Raw genomic sequence first — 17,054 nt, forward strand, 5'->3', positions numbered from 1 at the left:
TCACTGGGGGGGGGGGGTGTTAGGCACACACTCTGATGCTGGGCACTGGGGGGCACTGGTGGGGGGGGGGTGTTAGGCACACACTTTGATGCTGGGCACTGGGGGGTGTTAGGCACACACTCTGATGCTGGGCACTGGGGGGTGTTAGGCACACACTCTGATGCTGGGCACTGGGGGGCACTGGGGGGGTGTTAGGCACACACTCTGATGCTGGGCACTGGGGGCCACTGGGGGGCACTGGGGGGATGTTAGGCACACACTCTGATGCTGGGCCCTGGGGGGCACTGGGGGGGGGGGGGTGTTAGGCACACACTCTGATGCTGGGCACTGGGGGGCACTTGGGGGGGGTGTTAGGCACACACTCTGATGCTGGGCACTGGTGGGGGGGGGTGTTAGGCACACACTCTGATGCTGGGCACAGGGGGGCACTGGGGGGGTGTTAGGCACACACTTTGATGCTGGGCACTGGGGGGCACTGGTGGGGGGTGTTAGGCACACATCCTGATGCTGGGCACTGGGGGGCACTGGGGGGGGGTGTTAGGCACACACTCTGATGCTGGGCACTGAGGGGCACTGGGGGGGGTGTTAGGCACACACTCTGATGCTGGGCACTGGGGGGCACTGGGGGGGTGTTAGGCACACACTCTGATGCTGGGCACTGGGGGGCACTGGTGGGGGGGGGTGTTAGGCACACACTCTGATGCTGGGCACTGGGGGGCACGGGGGGGTGTTAGGCACACACTCTGATGCTGGGCACTGGGGGGCACTGGTGGGGGGTGTTAGGCACACACTCTGATGCTGGGCACTGGGGGGCACTGGGGGGGGTGTTAGGCACACACTCTGATGCTGGGCACTGGGGGGCACTTGGGGGGGGGGTGTTAGGCACACACTCTGATGCTGGGCACTGGTGGGGGGGGTGATAGGCACACACTCTGATGCTGGGCACTGGGGGGCACTGGGGGGGTGTTAGGCACACACTTTGATGCTGGGCACTGGGGGGCACTGGTGGGGGGTGTTAGGCACACACTCTGATGCTGGGCACTGGGGGGCACTGGGGGGGGTGTTAGGCACACACTCTGATGCTGGGCACTGAGGGGCACTGGGGGGGGTGTTAGGCACACACTCTGATGCTGGGCACTGGGGGGCACTGGGGGGGTGTTAGGCACACACTCTGATGCTGGGCACTGGGGGGCACTAGGGGGGGTGTTAGGCACACACTCTGATGCTGGGCACTGGGGGGCACTGGTGGGGGGTGTTAGGCACACACTCTGATGCTGGGCACTGGGGGGCACTGGGGGGGACTGGTGGGGGTGTTAGGCACACACTCTGATGCTGGGCACTGGGGGGCACTGGGGGGGTGTTAGGCACACACTCTGATGCTGGGCACTGGGGGGCAATGGGGGGGTGTTAGACGGACCGGGAGGGTCGGCCGAGATTACGGGGAGAGGTCTCCAGGGAGAGCCGTCTCCAACGACTGTACAGATAAGTAACTTCCCCCCCACAGACGGACACCACACAAGATTGAAGGTTAACGAGACTTTATATGCACTTCTTAGGTTACGTTGATATAATACAAGGAGGTCTGGACTCAGGGGTCCCCTCGGTTCTGATCTCTGGTTGAGGAAAAGGGTAGCGGGACAGTCTTAGTTACCAATGAGTTCAATAGCTCTCAATCCTCGAGCTCGGCGTGGTTGCTGATCGGGCCGTGGAGGAGCCAAGCAGGTCCCGAGATGGATGAAGGGTGGTCGGCGGGCCGTGGAGAAGCCAAGCAGGTCCCGATATGGATGAAGGATGGTCGACGGGCCGTGGAGAAGCCAAGCAGGTCCCGATGCAGATGACAGTTACAACGGTCCGCGGCCTCGCCAGCAGATCCGGACGACGGTGAAGGATGAAGGTTACGACGGCTGTGGCAGCGCCAACAGGCAGGATGATGGTGCACAGGACAGAGCTACGGCAGCGCCAGTAGTCCGTCCAGGATGAGTTCTTCTTTCGTCTCTCGACTCCAAGATACAACTGCCTTCCTGTTCTGGAGCTGCCCCAGTTATAGGGCTGGCGTGCTTTGATGTCCGGACCCTCGCACTTGGAGGTCGGGAGGTCCGGGATGAGGGAGTCCAGACACCCAGCAGGGGGGTGGAGCCAGCGCCCGGGGAGGCGATGGGCGAGCGGCACTGGCCGGGGGAGAACCATCGACACCTCTTTCTCCCATTGACTGGCCAAGTAGCTCGCTCGCCTCCTGGGTGGAGGGTGGTGCCGGAATGTCTGAGGCCGGGCTAGGCCCAGGGTTGAGGTCGATCGGGGGCCAGGCGGCCTCGTGGCGAAGTGTCCAAGATGGCGGCCCGGGCTGGGCGCGTGGGTCGGTCGTGGATCGGACCCACGAGGTTATCATGCTCGAGGGCAGGTGTCCCTGAGGGGACGTAGGACGTGCAATGGTGGTGTGTGGTGCTTGTATGACTGGCTCGGGCTTGGTCGAGCCGGGGGAGAGCGGCCCGTCATGTGGCCTGTCCAACATGCGTCCCCCCCAGCTGAAGGCGGGGAGAGTTACCCATCCTCTTGGGGACTCTCTTCGTCGAGGCGGAAAAACCGGGACAGGCCATCCGCGTTGGCGTGGTCAGACCCAGGCCGGTGTTCAACGGTAAAGTCCATACCTTGCAAGGAGATGGACCAGCGTAGCAGTTTTGGGTTTTCCCCCCGCATATGCATCAACCACTGCAGGGGTCGGTGGTCAGTCTGCACCCGGAAGTGGGTGCCAAAAAGGTAGGGTCGGAGCTTCTTGAGGGCCCATACCACAGCGAAGGCTTCCCTCTCTATGGTGCTCCAGCGTTGCTCCCGTGGTAGGAGTCTCCGGCTGATGAAGGCCACCGGTTGATCAAGGCCTTCGGTGTTCACCTGGGACAGGACCGCCCCAATGCCCTGGTCGGAGGCATCCGTCTGGACGACGAACTCCCGGCTGTAGTCTGGGGCCTGGAGTACAGGAGCGGAACACATGGCGGCCTTTAGCTGTTCGAAGGCCGCTTGACACTCTGGGGTCCAGTTCACCTTCTTGGGCTGATTTTTCGACGTGAGTTCGGTGAGAGGCCCCACGATGGTACCATAGTCTTTCACGAACCTTCGGTAGTAGCCCGTGAGGCCCAGGAAGGCTCGCACCTCAGTTTGAGTGTTAGGGGGTTGCCAGTTCTGGATGGCGGCAATTTTCAGTTGAAGAGGGGCCACTAGACCGCTTCCCACTTGGTGTCCGAGGTAGGTCACTGACCCTTGTCCAATTTGACATTTGCTGGCCTTGATCGTGAGGCCAGCTCGCTGAAGGGCTTGCAACACTGCTTGGAGGTGGTGGAGGTGCTCGGTCCAGTGGTGGCTGTACACAGCGATGTCGTCCAGGTAGGCGGCGCTGAACTCTTCGAGCCCCGCCAGGACCTGATTGACGAGCCGTTGGAACGTCGCTGGGGCATTTTTCATGCCGAAGGGCATGACCGTGAAGTGATAGTGGCCATCGGGGGTGGAGAAGGCAGAACGTTCTTGTGCTCGGGGTGTGAGGCCGATCTGCCAATATCCTGCCGTTAGATCGAAGATGCTGAGGTAGCGGGCAGCGCCCATTCGGTCGACCAGTTCATCTGCCCGGGGGATGGGGTGTGCGTCCGTTCTGGTGACTTCATTCAGGCCCCGGTAGTCGACACAGAACCGGAGTTCGGGTGTGGTTCCGGGGGCGGCTGCTTTGGGGACCAGTACGACCGGGCTGGCCCATGGACTGTCGGAGGGCTCGATGACCCCGAGCGTGAGCATCTTAGTTACTTCCGCCTGGATGCAGGCCCGTACCCGATCAGGTACGCGGTAGGCCCGGTGGCGGATAGGAGGGCTGTCTCCGGTGTCCACATCGTGCACACACCAGGAAGTGACACCTGGGGTGAGGGAGAACAGGCTGGCAAACCGTGATAGGAGGGCTTGGCACTCTTGGCGTTGTTCCTGGGAGAGGGTCTCCGAGAGTCGGACCCCATCCACGGAGCCGTCTTGCTCCTGGGTCCGCAAGAGGTCAGGGAGAGGCTCGGAGTCGTCCTCAACCCCGTTGTCTGTGGCCATCAAGAGGCTGAGTTCTGTTCGTGCAAAGTGGGGTTTCAGTCTGTTGGTGTGGAGGACTCGGAGCGGATTCCGGGCGGACTCCATATCGATCAGATAGGTGGCGGGTCCCTTGCGCTCGATTACTTTGAAGGGTCCCGTCCATTTGTCTTGGAGAGCGCACGGTTCTGTGGGGGACATTACCCAGACCTGTTGCCCCGGCTCGAATTCAATAGATGAGGCGTTCTGGTCATACCATCTCTTCATGTCCTCTTGACTGGCCTCTAGGTTGGCTTTCGCTAGGTCTCTGAACCGCTGGGACTGGTTGCGGAGGGTGAGGAGGTACCGGAAGACATCTGGAGGACTCTTGGCCGGAGGCAACTCCCAGCCTTCTTTGATCAGGCTGAGTGGCCCCCGTACTGGGTGCCCATAGAGCAGCTCGAATGGGCTGAAGCCTAGGGACTTCTGTGGGACCTCCCGGTAGGCGAAGAGGAGGCACGGCAGCAGCACGTCCCACTGGCGACGGAGGGGTTCTTCCAATCCCCCGATCATCCCTTTTAGAGTGCGATTGAACCGCTCAACAAGTCCGTTTCCTTGGGGGTGATAGGGGGTCGTGAAGCGGTAGGTGACCCCACACTGTTGCCAGAGGGACTTCATGTATTTGGAAATAAAGTTCGTGCCTCTGTCACTGACGACTTCTCGGGGGAACCCCACACGGGAGAAGATCCCCATCAGGGCCCTGCCGACCACTGGGGCTGTGACGGTCCGGAGAGGAATAGCCTCAGGGTAGCGGGTGGCGTGGTCCACTAGTACTAGGATGAAGCGATGGCCTTGTCTTGTACGTGGGTCTAGGGGTCCCACAATGTCTATTCCGACCCTCTCAAATGGGGTCGTGACTACGGGAAAGGGTTGCAGGGGGGCCTTTAATTTGCGGCCGCTCTTCCCACTGGCTTGGCACGTGGGGCAAGATCGGCAATGCTGGTGCACATCGTTTCTCATTTTTGGCCAGAAGAAGTGGGTCACTAGGCGGCTGTAGGTTTTATCTTGTCCCAGGTGCCCTGCCAGGGGGACATCGTGGGCCAGATTTAGCAGGAAGTCTCTAAAGCGGAGTGGCACCACTAGTACTCGGTTGGCCCCCAGCTCGGCGATTCGTTGCTCGCTGTACAGTAGGTCATTGTCCCAGTAGACCCAATGAGTTCCGGAGGTATCCCCTGCGCTTTGGGCGAGCGCTTGTTGTCGGAGTCCCTCAAGGGAGGGACAGGTCTTCTGCTCCTGACGAAATTGTTCTTGTGTGGGCCCCCCTTCTTGAGCCCACTGGTCGAGATTAGCAAGGTCGGAAGGTTGAGCAGGTTCGAGGGGGATGCCCTGGTCGGGGGTCTCGGCGGGGGCGACCGGAGGCGGAGGCGCCGGCCATTCTGGTTCTTCCGGGGGATGGTTGGCACGGGCGGCCATAGACCGGGTGGTGACGCACGCCCAGTCTGGGACGCCCAACATCCCCAAGTGTTCTTTTCGCTCCACGGCTGCCCACGGGGAGCTTTCCAGGTCATTTCCGAGGAGGCAGTCCACGGGGGCGTCGTCTCGGACCGTTACTTTCAACATGCCGGAGACCCCTCCCCACTCAAAGGGGACGCAGGCCATCCGACACAGACTCTCCGAGTTGTCGGCTGATCGTACAGGGCAGAGAATGTTCGGTAGATATTGTTCTGGGGTCACCAGATGACAGCGGACGGCTGTCACACTGGCCCCGGTGTCTCGAAGGGCTTCGGCCCGTTGTCCATTGATGCTCACCCATTGGCTGTACTTCTGGGTGTTAGCGGGTAGGGGGACCCGCGGGACCACGTCTCTTCCCCCTAAGCACGCGAGAGTCATGGCGGCTGGCTCCCACCCTTGATACTCTTGCTCGTCTGTTTCTGGTTCCTCGGAGATCTGTTCTTCCCCTAGTGCCGCGGCGGCCACCTGGCGGGGTCTTGGGCTCGGATACTGCGGGCAGCTTGGGTCATTTGCATAGTGGCCTACTCGTTGGCATCGGTGACATGTAACATTGGCTCTGTATCCCGGTCGCGCCGGGGTGCTGCCCCGGTTGGCCGGGGGGGTGGTGCTGGTAGTGGGGGCGGCCGGAGTGTTGTCTCTTCCTCGTCCTTGGCCCCCTCCTCCTCCTCTGGATCGGTGGTGACCATTGTTGTTCCTGTTCTGCTCGTAGGACCCATTCCGGCCCACTCGGGTGATCTCCCACCGGTCAGCTTCGGCTGCGAGCTGCCGGGGATCGGTTAACTTGCTGTCGAGGAGGTGTTGGCGTAGTTCAATGAAGCAGTTGTTGGACAGATGCTCCCATACCATCAGATTGAACAACTGCTCGTAGGTCGTGACGTTGTTCCCTCTGATCCAGCCTTCGAAGGCTCGGCTGAAGTACGTTACATAGTCCACCCAAGTTGTACCTGGAATGCGTGTGCAGTCTCGGAACCTCTGACGGTACATCTCGGGCGTGAGGCCATAGCGAGTGAGGAGGGCCGCTTTCATATGGTCGTAGGAGGTCATCTGGTGGTCTGGGAGCTGTAACAGAGTATCGCGGCCCTCATTGAGGAATTTGCCCCATAGGCCGGCTCCCCAGTCGGCTCTATCGATCCGGTGCGCAGTCATCGCGATTTCATATGCCTTAAACCATTGCTGGATGTCGTCTTCTCGAAAATATTCTCGGACCACATCCTTGGGGATGTGCACTTTTTTGTCCGTGGTCCCGGGGGTGGACGGTCTGTCGGGCACCCCTAATTCTTTATTCTGTTTGCGCAGGTTGATCTCGGCTAGGTTCCGCTCGTGCTCGTACGTTAGTCTTTTTTCCTCGAGCTCCCTTTGCCTCTGTTTCTCCTCTCTTTCTTCTCGGAGGCGAAGGTGCTCTAAGTTTATTTTTTGCTCGGCCAATTTGAGTTCTATGTCCATCTTGAGTCGGGCCATTTCAAGTTCGTGTAGTCGGGCTTTTTCTCTTTCTTGGATCTCGTCTTGCGAGAGACCCGTTCTTTGCTCTTCAGGGGCCGTGTTGGTCTTTTTCGCGGTGCTTTGCTCCGGGGCTTCGACATCCCCGGTCTCTGCCCAAGATTCTAGGGCATGCTTAAAATCGTCCTTGGTACTTAGTCCGGTGGTAGCGATACCTAGTTCGATGCAGAACTGCTTTAGTTCACGATGGCTGTATTCCTCTAGCTTTTCCATTTGGAATTTCTCAGTTGATCCGCTCTCTTTAGTCGACATTGTTGTTCGTTGTGGGGTGAGCTACTCTCTGTACGTTATGCGGTGATTCGGATCGCGCCGCTGGCCACCAATGTTAGACGGACCGGGAGGGTCGGCCGAGATTACGGGGAGAGGTCTCCAGGGAGAGCCGTCTCCAACGACTGTACAGATAAGTAACTTCCCCCCCACAGACGGACACCACACAAGATTGAAGGTTAACGAGACTTTATATGCACTTCTTAGGTTACGTTGATATAATACAAGGAGGTCTGGACTCAGGGGTCCCCTCGGTTCTGATCTCTGGTTGAGGAAAAGGGTAGCGGGACAGTCTTAGTTACCAATGAGTTCAATAGCTCTCAATCCTCGAGCTCGGCGTGGTTGCTGATCGGGCCGTGGAGGAGCCAAGCAGGTCCCGAGATGGATGAAGGGTGGTCGGCGGGCCGTGGAGAAGCCAAGCAGGTCCCGATATGGATGAAGGATGGTCGACGGGCCGTGGAGAAGCCAAGCAGGTCCCGATGCAGATGACAGTTACAACGGTCCGCGGCCTCGCCAGCAGATCCGGACGACGGTGAAGGATGAAGGTTACGACGGCTGTGGCAGCGCCAACAGGCAGGATGATGGTGCACAGGACAGAGCTACGGCAGCGCCAGTAGTCCGTCCAGGATGAGTTCTTCTTTCGTCTCTCGACTCCAAGATACAACTGCCTTCCTGTTCTGGAGCTGCCCCAGTTATAGGGCTGGCGTGCTTTGATGTCCGGACCCTCGCACTTGGAGGTCGGGAGGTCCGGGATGAGGGAGTCCAGACACCCAGCAGGGGGGTGGAGCCAGCGCCCGGGGAGGCGATGGGCGAGCGGCACTGGCCGGGGGAGAACCATCGACACCTCTTTCTCCCATTGACTGGCCAAGTAGCTCGCTCGCCTCCTGGGTGGAGGGTGGTGCCGGAATGTCTGAGGCCGGGCTAGGCCCAGGGTTGAGGTCGATCGGGGGCCAGGCGGCCTCGTGGCGAAGTGTCCAAGATGGCGGCCCGGGCTGGGCGCGTGGGTCGGTCGTGGATCGGACCCACGAGGTTATCATGCTCGAGGGCAGGTGTCCCTGAGGGGACGTAGGACGTGCAATGGTGGTGTGTGGTGCTTGTATGACTGGCTCGGGCTTGGTCGAGCCGGGGGAGAGCGGCCCGTCATGTGGCCTGTCCAACAGGGGGGGTGTTAGGCACACACTCTGATGCTGGGCACTGGGGGGGTGTTAGGCACACACTCTGATGCTGGGCACTGGGGGGCACTGGGGGGGTGTTAGGCACACACTCTGATGCTGGGCTCTGGGGGCCACTGGGGGGCACTGGGGGGATGTTCTTATCTTAGGGGATTCTTGTATAGCGCACTGACACCGAAAGGTTTCCTGGCGCTGGCTGAGTGCCAATGAGATGAAGAGACGGGGGTCTAGCCAGTCTGTGTGAAGAGGTGAGTTTTCAGGAGTTTTCTGAAAGCCAGAAGGGAATTGGCAGATTTAAGAGGGAGAGGCAACTGGTTCCAGAAGGCGGGGGCAAGGTAGGCAAATCTGCGACCGCCGTTTTATTTTAGTTTGGTAGCAGGGACAGCTAGCAAAAGGCGATGGGAGGAACGAAGATTGCGTACCGGACGGTAAGGAATGACCAGTGATTTGAGAAAGGCAGGGGAGGTCCCGAACACAGCTTTGAAGGTCAGGCAGCCGATCTTAAATGCAGTCCTCTGCTCCACCGGCAACCAGTGGAGTCTGTGAAGCAGTGGTCTCGCGGATTGCCACTTCGGGGTTTTATAGGCCAGCCTTGCTGCTTGATTCAGTACAATCTGGAGCCTATTAAGGAGGAATTTAGGTAGGCCGTAGTACAGGGAGTTTGAAAAATCCAGGCGAGAGAGCACCAGGGCAATCAGGACTTGTATCAGGGCCTCTGGTGTCAGGAGATGGGAAACTTTCCTGATTTTTCTGAGCTGGAACATACATGAGGACACAACCGCGCCAACCTGAGGCTTAAGAGAGAGCTCCCAGTCAATTATGACCCCAAGGCTCTTTGCTGACTTAGCCGGGACGGGCGGGGAGCCGAGCTCAGTTGGCCAGAACTGTGGGCCCCAGTGAGTGAGACTGTTTCCTGGAAGGATTAACTCAGTCTTCCCCGGGTTCAATTTAAGCTGGTGGGAGTTCATCCAATGTTGGATGTGTAGCATCACTGCTTGACAATCGAGGGCTGCATTGGGGGTGTTAAGCGGGAAAATGATTTGCAGATCATCTGCATAGTTGAATACGGTGATATTCCACCTCTTCAAGGAAGAAATGAGCGGCTGAAGATAGAGATTAAAAAGCAGAGGGGACAGGGACGATCCCTGAGGCACTCCGCAGATGGATGGGACCTGTGCGGCTGTGAAGGGACCAAGCCGGACCGCCTGCATTCTGCCCGACAGGAAGGATTTGAGCCAAGCAGAGGCCAGGCCTCGGATGCCGGCTTGCTCGGCACGGTGGATAAGGATGTTGTGGTCCACCGTGTCGAACGCAGCCGACAGATCCAATAAAACGAGCGCCTGTGATGTCCCTTTATCGGCATTAGCCCTAAGCGTATCCATGACTGCCAAGATCACAGCCTCGGTGGAATGGGCTGGTCTGAACCCAGCCTGATTAGGTTCGAGAAAGTTGGAACGCTCAATGAATTCAGATAGGCAGCTAGTAACATGTGCCTCCAAGAGTTTGGATAGGTAGGGCAAGAGGGAGATAGGCCGATAGTTGGCGAGATCGTCCGGGTCAGCTCCAGGCTTCTTTAGTAAGGGCACAAGGACAGCCTCCTTGAAGGAATTAGGTACTACTCCTGCCTCTAATGAGGCGTTTAATAAAGGCAAGATGCAGTCCGGCATGGACAGGCAGATGTCGCGAAAGACAGAGGGGGGACAGCAATCATTAGGAGAGCCAGATTTGACTCGAGCAACAAGTTTTGCCAGAGCGCTGGGGTCGAGGGCAGGGAAAGAAAGCAAGGAGAGCGGGTTTTCAGGGGGGGAAGCTGGCATATCATCAGGAAGGACTGAAGGAATCGTATTCTTGATCTTGGCAATTTTTTCAATAAAGAAGTTATTTAAGGCATTACAAGATTCTTGCGTCGGGGTCTGAGAAGGAAGGGTCCTTGCATCAGACGTAAGCTCCCTCATGATTGAAAAGATCTCCTGAGATTTGTTATGAGCAGTGAGAATCCTTTCCGAGAAGTGAAGAGCTTTTGCTGCAATAATAGCATCTTTATATTTTTTTCTCGCAGCAATGTATAGCTCTCTGTCGATGGGCAGATAATTGCGTCTCCACCTACGCTCCGTTTGGCGCAGTTCGAGTTGCTGAGCTTTCAGGGTGGAGTTGAACCACTTGTGGGACTTACTGTGCCGGGAAAGGGGGAAGCTGGAGGGAGGGGCAAAGCGATCACTGGCTTTGATGTTCCAGATGTTAGGCACACACTCTGATGCTGGGCCCTGGGGGGCACTGGGGGGGGGGTGTTAGGCACACACTCTGATGCTGGGCACTGGGGGGCACTTGGGGGGGTGTTAGGCACACACTCTGATGCTGGGCACTGGTGGGGGGGGGTGTTAGGCACACACTCTGATGCTGGGCACTGGGGGGGTGTTAGGCACACACTTTGATGCTGGGCACTGGGGGGCACTGGTCGGGGGTGTTAGGCACACACTCTGATGCTGGGCACTGGGGGGCACTGGGGGGGTGGTAGGCACACACTCTGATGCTGGGCACTGAGGGGCACTGGGGGGGGTGTTAGGCACACACTCTGATGCTGGGCACTGGGGGGCACTGGGGGGGTGTTAGGCACACACTCTGATGCTGGGCACTGGGGGGCACGTTAGGCACACACTCTGATGCTGGGCACTGGGGGGCACTGGTGGGGGGGTGTTAGGCAAACACTCTGATGCTGGGCACTGGGGGACACGGGGGGGTGTTAGGCACACACTTTGATGCTGGGCACTGGGGGGCACTGGTGGGGGGTGTTAGGCACACACTCTGATGCTGGGCACTGGGGGGCACTGGGGGGGGTGTTAGGCACACACTCTGATGCTGGGCACTGGGGGCACTTGGGGGGGGGGGTGTTAGGCACACACTCTGATGCTGGGCACTGGTAGGGGGGTGTTAGGCACACACTCTGATGCTGGGCACTGGGGGGCACTGGGGGGTGTTAGGCACACACGTTGATGCTGGGCACTGGGGGGCACTGGTGGGGGGTGTTAGGCACACACTCTGATGCTGGGCACTGGGGGGGGTGTTAGGCACACACTCTGATGCTGGGCACTGAGGAGCACTGGGGGGGTGTTAGGCACACACTCTGATGCTGGGCACTGGGGGGCACTGGGGGGGTGTTATGCACACACTCTGATGCTGGGCACTGGGGGGCACTAGGGGGGGTGTTAGGCACACACTCTGATGCTGGGCACTGGGGGGCACTGGTGGGGGGGGTGTTAGGCACACACTCTGATGCTGGGCACTGGGGGGCACGGGGGGTGTTAGGCACACACTCTGATGCTGGGCACTGGGGGGCACTGGTGGGGGTGTTAGGCACACTGTTAGACGGACCGGGAGGGTCGGCCGAGGATAAGGGGAGAGGTCTCCGGGGAGAGCCGTCTCCAGCGATCGTACAGACAAGTAACTTCCCCCCCCACAGACGGACACCACACAAGGTTGAAGTTCAACGAGACTTTATAGGCAATTCTTTAAGTTTACGATGGACTGGTACAAGGAGGTCTGGACTCAGGGGTCCCCTCGATTCTAGTCTCTGGTTTGGGAAAAGGGTAGCGGGACAGTCTTGTTACCACAAAGATGAAAATAGCTCTCAATCCTCGAGCTCGGCGTTCTAGATGATCGGGCCGCGGCGGAGCCAGCAGGTCCCGAGATGGATGAAGGAAAACGACGGTCCGCGGCGGAGCCTGCAGGTCCCGATGAAGATGATGGTTACAAACGGTCCGCGGCCACGCCAGCAGGTCCCGACGACGATGAAGGATATGAAGGTTACGAAGGTTGCGGCAGCACCAGCAGGCCAGACGATGGTGCACAAGACAGAGCTACGGCAGCGCCGGTAGTCCGTCCAGGATGAGTTCTTCTTTGCGTCTCTCGACTCCAAGATACAACTGCCTTCCTGCTCTGGAGCTGCCCCAGTTATAGGGCTGGTGTGCTTTGATGTCCGGACCCTCGCACTTGGAGGTCGGGAGGTCCGGGATGAGGGAGTCCAGACACCCAGCAGGGGGGTGGAGCCGGCGCCCGGGGAGGCGATGGGCGAGCGGCACTTGGCGGGGGAGAGCCATCGACACCTCTTTCTCCCATTGACTTGCCAAGTAGCCCGCTCACCTCCTGGGTGGATGGTGGTGCCGGGATGTCTGAGGTCGGGCCAGGCCCAGGGTTGAGGTCGATCGGGGGCCGGCGGCCTCGTGGTGGATGGTCCAAGATGGCGCCCCAGGATGGGCGCGAGGGCCGGCAGTGGATTGGACCCACGAGGTTGACATGCTCGAGGGCAGGGGTCTCTGAGGGGGCAGAGGACGTGCAATGGTGGTGTGTGGTACTTGTGGGCCTGGACTTGGGCCTGGTTGGGCCGGGGGAGAGCGGCCCTTCATGTGGCCTGTCCAACATGCGTCCCCCCCAGCTGAAGGCGGGGAGAGTTACCCATCTTCTTGGGGACTCTCCTCGTCGAGGCGGAAGAATCGGGACAGGCCATCCGCGTTGGCGTGATCTGGCCCAGGCCGGTGTTCAACTGTGAAGTCCATACCCTGCAGGGAGATGGACCAGCGTAGTAACTTCGGGTTTTCCCCCCGCATCTGCATCAGCCACTGCAGGGGTCGGTGGTCGGTCTGCACCCGGAAGTGGGTACCAAAAAGGTAGGGCCAGAGTTTCTTGAGGGCCCAGACTACAGCGAAGGCCTCCCTCTCTATGGTGCTCCAGCGTTGTTCCCGTGGTAGGAGTCGCCGGCTGATGAAGGCCACTGGCTGATCAAGGCCTTCGGTGTTCAATTGCGACAGGACCGCCCCAATGCCGTGGTCGGAGGCATCCGTCTGGACGACGAACTCCCGGCTGTAGTCGGGGGCCTGGAGCACAGGGGCGGAACACATGGCGGCTTTCAATTGTTCAAATGCAGCTTGACACTCGGGGGTCCAGTTGACTTTCTTGGGCTGATTCTTTGACGTGAGTTCTGTGAGGGGCCCCACCATCGTACCATAGTCTTTCACGAACCTTCGGTAATAGCCCGTGAGGCCCAGGAAGGCTCGTACTTCGGTCTGGGTGATGGGGGGCTGCCAGGATTGGATGGCGGCAATTTTTAGCTGCAGAGGGGCCACCAGGCCGCTTCCCACCTGGTGCCCGAGGTATGTTACAGACCCTTGCCCAATTTGACACTTGCTGGCCTTGATCGTGAGGCCAGCTCGCTGAAGGGCTTGCAGCACTGCTCGGAGGTGGTGGAGGTGTTCGGACCAATGGTGGCTGTATACAGCGATGTCGTCTAGGTAGGCGGCGCTGAATTCTTCGAGCCCCGCCAGGACCTGATTGACGAGCCGTTGGAATGTTGCTGGGGCATTCTTCATGCCGAAGGGCATGACTGTGAAATGGTAAAGGCCATCGGGGGTGGAAAAGGCAGAGCGTTCTTGCGCCCGGGGTGTAAGGCCGATTTGCCAGTAGCCCGCCGTCAGGTCGAAGATACTGAGGTAGCGGGCAGCTCCCATGCGGTCGATTAGTTCATCTGCCCGGGGAATGGGATGTGCGTCTGTTCTGGTGACCGCATTCAAGCCCCGGTAGTCAACGCAGAACCGGAGTTCTGGTGTGGTGCCGGGGGCAGCTGCTTTGGGGACCAGTACTACAGGGCTGGCCCAGGGGCTGTCTGAGGGCTCGATGACCCCGAGCGCGAGCATCTTGGCTACTTCTTCCTGGATGCAGGCCCGTACCCGATCTGGCACGCGGTAGGCCCGGTGGCGGATAGGGGGGCTGTCCCCCGTGTCCACATCGTGCACACACCAGGAAGTGACACCTGGGGTGAGGGAGAACAGGCTGGCGAACTGTGACAGGAGGACTCGGCACTCCTGGTGTTGCTCTCTGGTGAGGGCCCCCGAGAGTCGGACCCCATCCACGGAGCCGTCTTGCTCCCGAGTCCGTAGGAGGTCAGGGAGGGGCTCGGAGTCTTCTTCAGCCCCACTGTCTGTGGCCATCAGGAGGCTGAGTTCTGTACGCACAAAGTGGGGCTTCAGTCTGTTAGCGTGGAGGACCCGGAGGGGGTTCCGGGGCGATTCCATGTCGATGAGATAGGTGGCAGGGCCCTTGCGCTCGACTACTTTGAAGGGCCCCGTCCATTTGTCTTGCAGGGCGCATGGCTCGGTGGGGGACATCACCCATACCTGTTGGCCAGGTTCAAATTCAATGGAAGAGGCATTCCGGTCATACCACTTTTTCATGTCCTCTTGGCTGGCTTCTAGGTTAGCTTTCGCCAGCTCCCTGAACCGCCGGGTCTGGTTGCGGAGGGTTAGGAGGTACCGGAAGACATCTGGAGGGTTCTTTAGCGGGGGCATCTCCCAGCCTTCCTTGACTAGGCTGAGCGGTCCCCGCACTGGGTGTCCATATAGCAGTTCAAACGGGCTGAAGCCCAGGGATTTCTGAGGGACCTCCCGATAGGCGAAGAGGAGGCACGGTAGCAGCACATCCCATTGGCGACGGAGGGGTTCTTCCAACCCCCCGATCATCCCTTTTAGCGTGCGGTTGAACCGCTCAACGAGTCCGTTCCCTTGAGGGTGATAGGGGGTCGTGAATCGGTAGGTAACCCCGCACTGTTGCCAGAGGGATTTCATATATTTAGAAATAAAGTTCGTGCCTCTGTCGCTGACGACTTCTCGGGGGAAGCCCACCCGGGAGAAGATCCCCATTAGAGCCCGGCCGACTACCGGGGCTGTCACGGTCCGCAGGGGAACAGCCTCAGGGTAGCGGGTGGCGTGGTCCACTAGCGCCAAGATGAATCGATGGCCTTGTTTGGTACGCGGGTCCAGGGGTCCCACGATGTCTATCCCGACCCTCTCGAACGGGGTGGTGACCACGGGAAAAGGTTGCAGGGGGGCCTTTAGTTTGCGGCCGCTCTTTCCACTGGCTTGGCATGTGGGACAAGATCGGCAGTGCTGGTGTACATCGTTTCTCATTTTGGGCCAGAAGAAGTGGGTCACTAGGCGACTGTAGGTTTTATCTTGTCCCAGGTGTCCTGCTAGGGGGACATCGTGGGCCAGGTTTAGCAGAAAGTCTCTAAAACGGAGCGGCACCACTAGTACTCGGCTGGCCCCCAGCTCTGCGATTCTTTGCTCACTGTACAGCAGATCATTGTCCCAGTAGACCCAGTGAGTTCCGGAGGTATCCCCTGCGCTTTGGGCGAGCGCTTGCTGGCGGAGTCCCTCGAGGGAGGGACAGGTCTTCTGTTCCTGGCGAAATTGCTCTTGCGTGGGCCCCCCCTCTTGAGGCCACTGGTCGAGGTTAGCGAGGTCGGAAGGTTGAGCTGGTTCGGGGGGGACGTCATGGTCGGTGGTTTCTGCTGGGGCGACCGGAGGCGGTGGCGCCGGCCATTCGGGTTCTTCTGGGCGGTGGTTGGCACGGGCGGCCATGGACCGGGTGGTGACACACGCCCAGTCTGGGACGCCTAACATCCCCAGGTGTTCTCTTCGTTCTACGGCTGCCCACGGAGAGCTTTCAAGGTCATTCCCCAGGAGGCAGTCTACGGGGGCGTCGTCTCGGACTGTTACCTTCAACATGCCGGAGACCCCTCCCCATTCGAAGGGGACGCAGGCCATCCGACACAGACTTTCTGAGTTATCGGCTGAACGTACCGGGCAGAGAATGTTCGGTAGATATTGTTCTGGGGTCACCAGGTGACAGCGGACGGCTGTTACACTGGCCCCGGTGTCACGAAGGGCTTCGGCCCGGCGTCCATTGATGCTCACCCATTGGCTGTACTTCTGGGTGTTAGCGGGTAGGGGGACCCGCGGGACCATGTCTCTCCCCCCTAAGCAGGCTAGGGCCATGGCGGCTGGCTCCCATTCTTGATGCTCTTGTTCATATTCCTCTTGTTCCTCTGTGATCTGTTCCTCCCCTAGGGCAGCAGCAGCTACCTGGCGGGGCCTTGGGCTCTGGTACTGGGGGCAGTTTGGGTCGTTCGCATAGTGGCCGACTCGTTGGCATCGATGGCACGTAACATTGGCTCGATATCCCGGTCGCGCCGGGGTGCTGCCCCGGTTGGCCGGGGGGGTGGTGCTGGTAGCGGGGGCGACCGGGGCGTTGCCTCTTCCTCGTCCTTGGCCCCCTCCTCCCCCTCGGGGACGGTGCTGACCATTGTTGTTCCGGTTCTGTTCGTAGGACCCATTCCGGCCCACTCTGGTGATCTCCCACCGGTCAGCTTCGGCTGCGAGCTGCCGGGGATCCGTTAACTTGCTGTCGAGGAGGTGCTGGCGGAGTTCAATGAAGCAATTGTTCGACAGATGCTCCCATACCATAAGATTAAACAGTTGTTCGTAGGTTGTGACGTTGCTTCCTTTGATCCAGCCCTCGAAGGCTCGGCTAAAGTAGTTTACATAGTCCACCCAAGTTGTACCCGGGATGCGGGTGCAGTCTCGGAACCTCTGACGGTACATTTCGGGTGTGAGGCCATAGCGGGTGAGGAGTGCAGCTTTCATATGGTCATAGGAGGTCATCTGGTGGTCCGGGAGCTGTAGCAGGGCATCGCGGCCCTCATTGAGGAATCTCCCCCATAGACCGGCTCCCCTATCGCTTCTATCGATCCGG

The sequence above is a fragment of the Lissotriton vulgaris genome, chromosome 10, assembly GCF_964263255.1.
Source record: "Lissotriton vulgaris chromosome 10, aLisVul1.2, whole genome shotgun sequence".
In the NCBI taxonomy this organism is placed as follows: domain Eukaryota; kingdom Metazoa; phylum Chordata; class Amphibia; order Caudata; family Salamandridae; genus Lissotriton; species Lissotriton vulgaris.